The 11,047-nt window shown below is 45.6% G+C and overlaps 1 long non-coding RNA gene across 1 annotated transcript; it reads left to right on the top strand.

Annotated features, from left to right (window-relative positions):
- Positions 1–2,199: 2,199 nt before the first annotated feature.
- On the top strand, positions 2,200–5,871 carry LOC148131050 (uncharacterized). Its single transcript, XR_015748410.1, has 2 exons — positions 2,200–2,579; positions 5,375–5,871. It is a non-coding gene; the product is annotated as an uncharacterized LOC148131050 (long non-coding RNA).
- Positions 5,872–11,047: the final 5,176 nt, after the last annotated feature.

The following is an 11,047-nucleotide window of genomic DNA, read 5'->3' as shown; positions in this document are numbered from 1 at the left end:
AATCCATTGGATTCTATTCTATTCCATCCCATCCCATCCCATCCCATCCCATCCTTATTCTATTCTATTCTATTCTATTCTATTCTATTCTATTCTATTCTAAACAGCTTTTGGATGCTAAAATTTCCTCTTTCTGTTCCATTCTGTTCCATTCTGTTCCATTCTATTCCATTCTATTCTATTCTATTCTATTCTATTCTATTCTATTCTATTCTATTCTATTCTATTCTATTCTATTCCCTTATTCTGTTCTATTCTATTCTATTCTATTCTATTCTATTCTATTCTATTCTATTCTATTCTGTTCCTTTCTGTTCCATTCTGTTCCTTTCTGTTCCATTCTGTTCCATTCTGTTCCATTCTGTTCCCATTCTATTCCATTCTATTCCATTCTATTCTATTCTATTCTATTCTATTCTATTCTATTCTATTCTATTCTATTCCCTTATTCTGTTCTATTCTATTCTATTCTATTCTATTCTATTCTATTCTATTCTATTCTATTCTATTCTATTCTGTTCTGTTCTGTTCTGTTCTGTTCTGTTCCTTTCCTTTCTGTTTTTCTGTTCCTTTCTGTTCCATTCTGTTCCTTTCTGTTCCATTCTGTTCCATTCTGTTCCATTCTATTCCATTCTATTCTATTCTATTCTATTCTATTCTATTCTATTCTATTCTATTCTATTCTATTCTATTCTATTCTATTCTATTCTATTCTATTCTATTCTATTCTATTCTATTCTATTCTATTCTATTCTATTCTATTCCATTCCATTCCATTCCATCCCATCCCATCCCATCCTTATTCTATTCTATTCTATTCTATTCTATTCTATTCTATTCTATTCTATTCTATTCTGTTGTGTTCTATTCTATTCTATTCTATTCTATTCCATTCCATTCCATTCCATTCCATTCCATCCCATCCTTATTCTATTCTATTCTATTCTATTCTATTCTATTCTATTCTATTCTATTCTATTCTATTCTATTCTATTCTATTCCATTCCATTCTGTTCCATTCTGTTCCTTTCTGTTCCTTTCATGTTCCATTCTGTTCCTTTCTGTTCCATTCTGTTCCATTCTGTTCCATTCTGTTCCATTCTATTCTATTCTATTCTATTCTATTCTATTCTATTCTATTCTATTCTATTCTATTCCATTCCATTCCATTCCATTCCATTCCATCCCATCCCATCCCATCCCATCCCATCCTTATTCTATTCTATTCTATTCTATTCTATTCTATTCTATTCTATTCTATTCTATTCTATTCTATTCCATTCCATTCCATTCCATTCCATTCCATTCTATTCCATTCCATTTGTGCCTCAAGGAGAATTCTGGACCAATTTGTTTTTATAATCCATTGGTTTATTCTACAGGCGTTCCCAACTTCAAACAAAGCATCTTGATGAACGGCTGTTCTTCAAAGCTTTCAGATTTGGCTACATAAGCTGTTTTCCCAAGAGTAAACAGCTTTTGGATGCTAAAATTTCCTCTTTTTTGTGTGGAGTAGAAGGAGAAATATAGTTTCTACTTCCATTCTAGTCCCCTCACCAATCTCTTGGGGATTTCCTGACGTTCTCTTGCTCCAGTTTTGACTTGTTCCTTCTCGCCATTGTAGGTCTCAGGAGCAATTAAATACACAAAACTATCATGGATTGGCTTTCCCATTGCTGGTAATTTTGGATCCTATTCGGGTCTATTTGGTAGCCCTGGGGTCATTTCATATGGTTACTTGTCCATGACATGAATAAAAAGAAACAATAGTCAGGGATTCTAGGCTATCTGTTCGTTCGTTCGTTATGCCGCCTTCAGACCTTCTTAGGGGGGTAGGCTCAATTTAGACAGTCTTAGGTTAAAGTATTTGGGGATTTGGGAAAGAAACCACAGAGTTAAGGTATAAGAATGAATCCCAAGCTTTTTGAATACATGAGCTAGGTACTTATAAGAAACCCAATAGAAACAGTAGGCCAGGCACTTTTGATGAAAAGGCACATTGGTGAGCTCACGAGCTCACAGCCTCTACGCCCCTCTCTTTGATGGAAGGGGTGAGCTCAATAGCTCACCAGACAGTCTGAAAAAGGTTAAAGTTTTTGGGGTTTGGGGAAGAAACCGCAGAGTCAGGTAGAGGATTCCAGACATTGACCACTCTGTTGTTGAAGTCGTATTTCCTGCAATCAAGTTTGGTGCGGTTAACCTTGAGTTTGTATCTATTGTGTGCTCTTGTGTTGTTATGGTTGAAGCTGAAGTGTTCATTGACAGGTAGGACATTGCAATGTATGATTTTATATACTACACTTAGATTGGACCGAAGTTGGCATAGTTCTAGGTTTTCTAGGTCTGGAAACTTCTTGCTCTCTAATCGCCATTGTTGATCTACTCATTTCTGCACATTCCATTATTTTCTTAATTATTTCCTCTTCTGGAAATGACTGAGAGTCTTGACTGGGGAAGGAAAGACGAACCCACCCGCTCTTTCTTCTCTTGCAGGTATTCTGAAGAAGAACCAGATTCCTCTTCCAAGCATCATGAATGCCACAAGCACCACAAATGACCCCGAACTGATTTTGGGGGAGGTGAGTGGACGGAACCTCGTAGGTTTGCACAGGTGGTCCTTGCCTTACAACAGTTTCATTTAGTGACTGTTCAAAGTTGCAATGACACGGTAAAAAAAGGGGGCTTATGGCCGTTTTTCCTCCCCCCACATTTGGGACCATTGCAACAACCCCGGGGTCATGTGATCAAAATTCGGACGCTCAGTAACTGACTCATTTTTATGAGTCCCAGAGTCATGCTTTGGCCATTTTCTGACGATCAAAATAGCCATAGCCATAGCATTTAGACTTATATACCGCTTTGTAGTGCTTTTACAGCCCTCTCTAAGCAGTTTACAGAGTCAGCCTTTTGCCCCGCCCCCCAAATAATCTGGGCCTTCATTTTACCCACCTCGGAAGGACAGAAGGCTAAATCGATTTTAAGGAAGGAAGGGAGGGAGGGAGGAATAGCCATAGCACTTAGATTTATATACTGCTTCACAGTGCTTTCCAGCCCTAAGTGGTTTACAGAGTCAGCCTCTTGCCCCCAACATTCTGGGTCCTCATTTTACCCACCTCAGAAGGAGGGAAGGCTGAGTCAAACTTGAGCCTGGTGAGATTCAAACTGCTGGCAGTCAGCAGAATTAGCCTGTAATACTACATTCTAACCACTGGGAAGGAAGGGAGGAAGGAAGGGAGTGAGGGAGGAAGGAAGGTAGCAATGGCGCTTAGACTTAAATACTGCTTCCCAGTGCTTCCCAGCCCTCTCTAAGTGGTTTACAGAGTCAGCCTATCGCCCCCAACAATCCAGGTCCTCATTTTACCCACCTAAGGAGGAGGGAAGGCTGAGTCAACCTGGAGCCCGCTGGGATTCGATCTGCCAAATTGCAGGCAGCTGGCTGTCAGCAGAAGTAGTTTGCAGTACTGCACTCTAACCACTGCACCACGGAGGCTCAAATCCAATGGGGAAGCCAAAGATTCACTTAACCATCAGGCTGCTCCCTTAACAACAGCACTGGTTCCCTTCACAACGGTGGCGAGAAAAGTTGTACAATGGGGCAAAATTCACTTAAATGACGCTCCCACTTAGCCACATCAGTGCCGGGCTCAATTGTAGTCGTTAAGTCAAGGATGACCCGTGTTTGGCTTGATTATACCTGAAGACTGCTGGTGTCAGACCTGTCCCAGTCTGATCCCTTAGGAAAGAGAGACCCTCGACTCCAATTGGATGAAGTGACAGGGTTCTTTTAATGAAAAGATGCCACTTGCAGTAGAGTCAGACTAAAACTAAAATTCCCCACGCTGAAAAGATATGGAAAGTTTCCCCACATCCCAGCTCTCTCCCCATGACCAGCCCGTCTTCAGCCAGTAACAGCCTTCCTAGGTGTTTGGAGAACGCTGAGGTATTGAGGGTAATCCACGTTCTTTCTCAGGGTGCATGGCCTTGGTAGCGGGCGCAAACCTCGTTCCAGGCTTCCCTGCTCTTCATCAAGCTGTCATTTCCCCCCCCTTCCCAATTTCCCATCATGTACACAGGCAGGACCATTTGCTCCCCCCATGTCCCCCTCCCCCTTTCTGCCAGCAAGGATGCCAGCAAGGCCCCGAGCCAAAGATGGCAGACCCGACCGCTTGCTGCTCAGATCATGCAACCCCGTTGCCTGTCAACTTGTGAAACGTTCCTACACTTGCTTCCAAGTTGGCATAAGAAAGGTGTGGGTGGGTGGGAAGACTGGAGAAGCATATGGCAAATGAACTTAGAAGCACATTCCAACCTTTGTCTTAAAAAAAGATTGTAGCTAAGCTACTGGAGCTTTTGCCGATGAAAAACTTTAATTGGAGAACATGATGGATGACACCTAGCCCATCCATGTATGTGCCTAATTGGAGAACAGGGTGGATGACACCTAATACTTAACTGGAGAAACTTATTTATGGCACACCCAGGAGGGAGTGGGGAAGCAAGGTCACAGGTGACTGTCATTAACATATGCCAGAATCGGCTTCATACAGGTCATGCCAGTATGTCGCTCCTAATGAAGTTTTTTGAAGTTTGGCTCAAGGCTCATGATTTAATTAGGGCGATCGCTGGAATCCTGACAACAAGCCGATTTTCCTAAATAATCAACATTACCTGGGGTGCCTGGGTCCCAGCCTCTCCAATCGCTCCCCGACATCTGGGGTGCATGGAGAGAAACTCAGGCAGCCATGGCAGAGGGTGGGCTATTGGAAGAAAGACTACTCCAGGCGACTCAAGGAGAAACAGACTTGGCCTACCGCCAGAAGCAGCCAGAAGCTGGCATTGCCTTCCCATCCCAAACTATAAAGCGGGGGTCAAGGGGTGGGAGGAAATCCCCCCAAATGTAGCCACACCGTGCCATTATATCCATGTCCCTTTTTCACAGGGGCTTTTCAGCTATCCTGCCCTCCCTCACAGATACCCCAACGGGGTGGAAAAGTATAGATGCCTCCTTGGCCTATCCATTTAAAATCTAGTGGTCTTCTAGCCCAACCCCCTATTCCATTTCGGACAAATGGCTTTCTTCTTATAAACCTCCAGTGTTGGAGCGACCACAACTTCTGGAGGCACGCCCTTCCCTTGAATAACAGAATAACAGCGCTGAAAGGGACCACGGAGGTCTTCTAGTCCAACCTCCTCTTTCTACCAATTTGAGACAAACGGTTGTCCAGTCTCTTCTTAAAATCCTCCAGTACCCACAACTTCTGGAGGCAAGCCAATTTCCCACCCCACAAACATCTGGGTTGCGTTCAAGGCCAACCTTGAGTAAGGCTGCCTGGTCTCTGAATGAGATGATGACGAGGATTTCTACTGTTCACAGAACCTGCTCTTCATGCAAACAAGCATTCGGCCTTACGACAAAGCGGAGATGGCGCGGCTAGTGAAGGCGCAGTGTAGCGCGATCAAGATATGAAAAGGGACGGTGTGAAGGTCTTTCTAATCAACACGTCCTCCCCTTTGCTCATTCAGCGGTTGGATCTATCCCTTGGAACGAAATTGACCAAATGAACCACCCAAACTGAGAAGATTAAGGCAGCCTCCTTGTTAATGTCTCTTAATAATTTGCATTTTTTTTTGTGGCAAACCACCTTGAGGTGTGACTAATTGGGAAGCAGGTTGCAAATTTATAACTATCAATTAATACCTTAAAAATAAAACCGCCCTTGATTTGTTGCTTCTGGATGGTTGAGGTTTCTTCCTTGCCCTGCTGATACTTCTACTCTGCGGTGTCCTACTCTCAATAGTAGCAGCTCACTAGGGAATTAGGGTGACTCTGTCTATGCTTCTCAATAAAAGATTCCAATTCCTTCTTCTGCATTTGTTTGGGTTTGCTTTGGACTTGCATCTCTTGAGGTTCATCAGGACGTTATGGGGTTCTGAAGGGACGTTTGTCCATGGTGCCAGGATGTGGATGGAACAATAGATGATGGGTTGACACTTGATCAGACAATCTTCAAAGCAGGTCTGCTGAATCAGGTCTCAGTGCTTTATGTCAGAAAGGGGCACTTGAAGAACCAGGGATGGAAGCCAGCTGCAGAGGTGATATTCAGCAGGTTCTGACCAGTTCTGGAGAATCGGTAGCAGAAATTTTGAGTAGTTTGGAGAACCAGCAAATACCACCTCTGACTGGAGATTTTGTAGTATCCTTCCCCGCCAAGCCGTGCCCACAGAACCGGTAGTAAAAAAAAAATTAATCCCACCACTAGCCTGCTGGAAGAAGTTATGGGTCCACCAGGCCAAAAATTAGCACCTAATTAAATTAATTAAATTAAATTAATTAAATTAAATTAAAAATTAGGCAGGGTTGCTAAGAGGAGGAGAATGTAGTCTGTTAGAGTTTGCAGCAAAATTCAAAAGCAGAAACCAAACAGATGACTGATTCAGCAGGATCATTCACTTCTTTATAAACATAATAATACAAGTAAAGTTTACAATACCATTTGCAGATTCTTTCAACGTAACATAAGTAAAAACACAAGCAGCAGCAGCAGCAGGTCAGAGCAGAACTCAGTTTCAGCAAGCAAACAAGACTAATTTCAGTTTCACTTCTCCACGAAGTGCAGTGAGCCAAACCACAACCCAGGCTATCAGCTCCCGTTGGCTGGTCCGTTGCCATGCTTACGCACTTGCTGACTTTGTTAACTGTGTCCCTGCCAGTTCATGAATGTACTCTGACATAGTCCTTCTGGTTTCTTCTCTCTTCAAGAGGTAACAGACTAGCAGAGTTGAAAGGGACCCTGGAAGGACATTCTGCTCAAGTAGGAGACCCTATCTCCTTTCAGACAAGCGATTGTCTGGTTTCTTCTTAAAATGATGGAGATGTTTTTAGAATGATGGAGATGGTTTTTCAAGATGCCCGAAAGCCATAGAAGAGATTCCATGGTGACTATTCATCACACTCCATCCCTGTACTGGGGTCTTGAGTGATACCAGCTGATGTCAGACAAGGGGCAATCCTTCCCTTCACAACCCAACCAGGTCATGGTTGGTCATCTCATCAACAATCACATGGTGGATGATGTGGGGTGGGTGGGTGGGCTTATAGCCCCAACCTGGCTGTCATGCCCCCATCAGAGCCTGAATATGCGGGGGAAGATAAGCTGGAACTGGAGCCGGTGGAGATGGATTTCTTGCTGTGTAGCCGTGGTGTTCACAGCATTGGGCTGGACTATTTGAAAGCCAGAGGGGTGTGTGTGTGTGTGTGTGTGTGTGTATGTATGTGTGTGTCTGTGTGGTCACTTTGCTCTGGGACTTGCCAGAAACATGGGAGCATTTGGGGAAATTTGGAGCAACAAAGGGGTGGTTTGGAAATGCCCTGAGTCATCCCACTGGCATTAAGTAGCAGCAGGTGGAGGATGGGGCCATAGAAGGTCTACTGATAGGACAATGGAGCTGAGGTGAAGGAGTGTGGAACAGTTCCATAGTTCCTGAAGGTGACCTGCTCCCTAGCTCTGGTTATATCTCCTCCTGCCTCACCCCTCCCCAAAGTTATGGCCTTCTTCTACCCCGAAACCAACCTCTTCTACCCAAAACCAAGTGCCAGGACCGGGAACCTGGCAGTGTCTTCACGACAGGTCCCTGGGATGGGACACTGGCGACCCTGCAGCCCTTTGGGGTCAACAGCTCTCAGGGCCAACACACTATTTCACATCACACACACATTGCAACACCTTCAAATATACAAAGACACACCAACTCCCTCCCCAGTCACTACTCCCACCAATCCTCCTCCCTGGCTCTCGCTCAGAAGGGGCCATCAGACCCTTCACTGAGTACAGGTGGAATCAACTTCCTCCCTTCCCCTTCCCTTCCCCTCCCCTCCTCTCCTCCTCCACACTCCCCTTCTGTTCCCTTCTGCTCCCCTCTTCTCCTCTCCTCTCCCTTCCCTTCCCCTACTCTTTTTTCCCCCTCTTTCCCCTCCCCCTCCCCTGCCTCCCTCTCTCTCCTCTTCCCTTCCACTCCCCTCATCTTCTCTCATCTCATCTCCTCCCTTTTTGTCTCCTCCTCCTCTCCCCTTTCCTCTCCCCTGTCCTTCCTTTTCTCTCCTCTCCTCCCCTCTCCTCTTTCCCCTCCTCCTCTCCTCTCCCCTCCCCTTCTGCTCCCTTCCTCTAGTCTCCTCCCTTCTCCTTTTCCCTCCTCCCCTCCTCCCATTCTCTTTCTCTCCCTTCTCTTCTCCCTCCTCCCCTCCCCTTCCTTTCTGTTCCTCTCCTTTCCTTTCCTCCCCTCTTCTCTCCTCCTCTTCTGCTCTCCTCTCTTCTTCCCTTCTCCTCCCCTCTCTCTTTTCCCCTCCTTCTCCCTCTCCCCTTCCCTTCCCTCCCCTCTTTCTCCCTCCTCCCCTCTTCCCTTCTGCTCCCCTCTTCTCCCTCCCCTCTTTTCTCCTCCTCTCCTTCCCTTCTGCTCACTTCCTCTCTCTCCTCCCTCCCCTCTTTTCTCCTGCTCTCCTCTCTCCCCTCTCCCCTTTCCCCTCCTCCCCTCCCCTTTCCCTCCTCCTCCCTCTCCCCTCTCTTTCCCTTCCCTTCCCTCTTTCTCCCTCCCCTCTTCCCTTCTGCTCTTCCTCTCCTCCTCCTCCCCTCTCTTTCTCCTGCTCTCCTCTCCTCTCCTCCCTCTCCCCCTTTCCCCTCCCCTCCCTCTCCTCCTCTTTTCCCTTCCCTTCCCCTCCTTTTCTCCCCTCCTCTCCCCGGCCCAGCTCCCCTTTGTTCTGCCAAGTCTCACCCACAAAAGAGGATCTTTCTCAGAGCCGGGGTTTGCTGACCTTGGTTTCCTTCTGGTTACGTGAACTTGGCTCAGAGCAGATCCCAGATACGGATAACAGGATATGGCACTGTGCTCACTGTCCCTATTGTGTGTCAGAAGGCGCACTGTTTGCGCACTTGCTCCCTCTGGCACCAGCTTAGCTAGTGTTGTGGGGCAGGTTGCCTGACGCAGCAGGGACAAAGGCCACGTGGGCACCACCTTTGGTGGTTTGTCTGCAGGGGGGCAGAAGGGGGTCTTCTTCCCCCATTGGAAACCACCCACCCTTGAGGGGTGGGAATCAGGCTGCTTTCAGTGTTGAGGGCAGCACCCCCCTTCCCAATCTGTGCCACATCCAAGTCAAGGAGCCTGCTGGTGGGAAAATACAAACAGGGCCACTGGAAGCTTTCAAGAAGAGACTGGACTGCCATCTGTCAGAAACCGTGTAGGGTCTCCTGCTCGGGTGTTGGGGGGTTGGACTAGAAGACCTCTTAAGGTCCCTTCCAACTCTGTTATTCTGTATTCTGATGGGGTTAGACTAGAACAGCGGTCGCCAACCGATGGGCCGCGGCCCACTGGTGGGCCGTGAGAAAACTTTTGGTGGGCCGCAGAGAAATCTCACCCCCAGAGCAACCCCCCCAAAGCAATTAATCCAGGCTGCACAGAAACACAAGGCTGCTTAGCCCACATGGCCCGCAGGAACGCTCCCCGCCCACTCACTCCTTACTTGGCAAACTTGCCTGCTAAGTTGCTATTTTTCCTTTTTCCGACCATCATCTGTTCTGCTGTGCCGGGAGATTTAGATTAGCTAGGAAGCAGGAAATGGTTGGATTTCTTCCTTTCTCGCTAAGTACAGCCGAACCTCCCTTAGGACTGAAGGTTTGCTTGCAAGCGAATTCAGTGCAGACTCATGGCAAGCAAATTTGAGAGACTGAGCTAGCCGATGGCAGATAGATAGATCACTGAATGAATCTGTGAGCAACTCAATCTGCCTGCTTTGCCTGATTTTGGATAAAAGTTGCTTTTTTTAATAAAAAATTCAATATTTACATACATGATGTGTTTGTGAGTTTGCTTGCAAGCAAATTTTATGTGACAGACTGAGCTAGCCAATGGCAGATAGGTAGATCTCTGAATGAATCTGTGATTCTGTGAGCAACTCAACCTGCCTGCCTGCTTTGCCTGATTTTGGGTAAAAATTGCTCTTTTTTAAAATAAAAAAATCAATATTTATATAAATATAATATTTACATACAAGCCATGCCCAGCCAGTCACATGACCACCAAGCCACACCCACAAATTAGGCCATGCCCACATAACCATTTAGTTGTCTCTGGGATCTAAAATTGTGAGTTTGGTGGTCCTTAAGGTCAAAAATGTTGGCGACCCCTGGGCTAGATGACCCTCAAGGTCCCTTCCAACTCTGTTAATCAGTTAAATCTAGGCTAAAGCTTCCAAGAAGAGGTTGGACTGCCATTTGTTAGAAATGGTGTAGAGTCTCCTGCTTGGGCTGGGTGGGTTGGACTAGATGACCTACACAGTCCCTTCCAACTCTTGGTAACCTGTATAATCTGTATGTCTGTGACTAAGACAATGCAGCAAATGGTGGTGCTGGGAAAAGATTTAAGGGAACCTTAATGGTCTCCATTTCAGCTTCATTACTCTCTTTATTTAAAAAAAAAAGACTGATTTTATTAAGTGTCTGCCATCCCTGTCCTAAAGTACTCTTTTTATTAGTATCAATTTCTTGTATTAATAATCATGTTTATTCTGTTATCTAATACATATTTGACAAAATTAATAAATAAATAAAATAATTTATAGGTTCCTATAAAAGATAAAACACAAAGTAACAAAAATGGAGAAAAGATTAAAAAGATGGACGGATGGAAGGAAGGAAGAACAAAATAAAGGAAAAAGGGGGAGGGGAGGGAATGGAGCAGGGATAAAGGAAAGGAGGAAGGAAGGAAAAAGGAAGGAGAAAAGGCACAGGGAGGGAAGGAGAGAGGGATAAAGGAAAGAAGGAAGGAACCTGGAAGAAAGGAAGAAAGAAAAAGGAAGAAAAAGAAGAGAGGAAGAGAGGGAGGGAAAGAGGGATGGAGGAAAGGAGGAGGAGAAAAGGAGGAAGGGACAGAGGGAGGAAGGAAGGAAAAAGTGAGAGGGTCAGGAAAGGAGCAGGGATGAAGGAGAAAGGAAGGAAGGAAGGAAGGAAGGAAGGAAGGAAGGAAGGAAGGAAGGAAGGAAGGAAGGAAGGAAAAAAGA

This window comes from Notechis scutatus, chromosome 3, assembly GCF_049901735.1.
Source record: "Notechis scutatus isolate UNSWTSFEM ecotype Mainland chromosome 3, rNotScu1.2, whole genome shotgun sequence".
Lineage (NCBI taxonomy): Eukaryota > Metazoa > Chordata > Lepidosauria > Squamata > Elapidae > Notechis > Notechis scutatus.
Note: the sequence above shows the minus strand (reverse complement) of the source record. Positions and strands in the feature narration are given on the sequence as shown.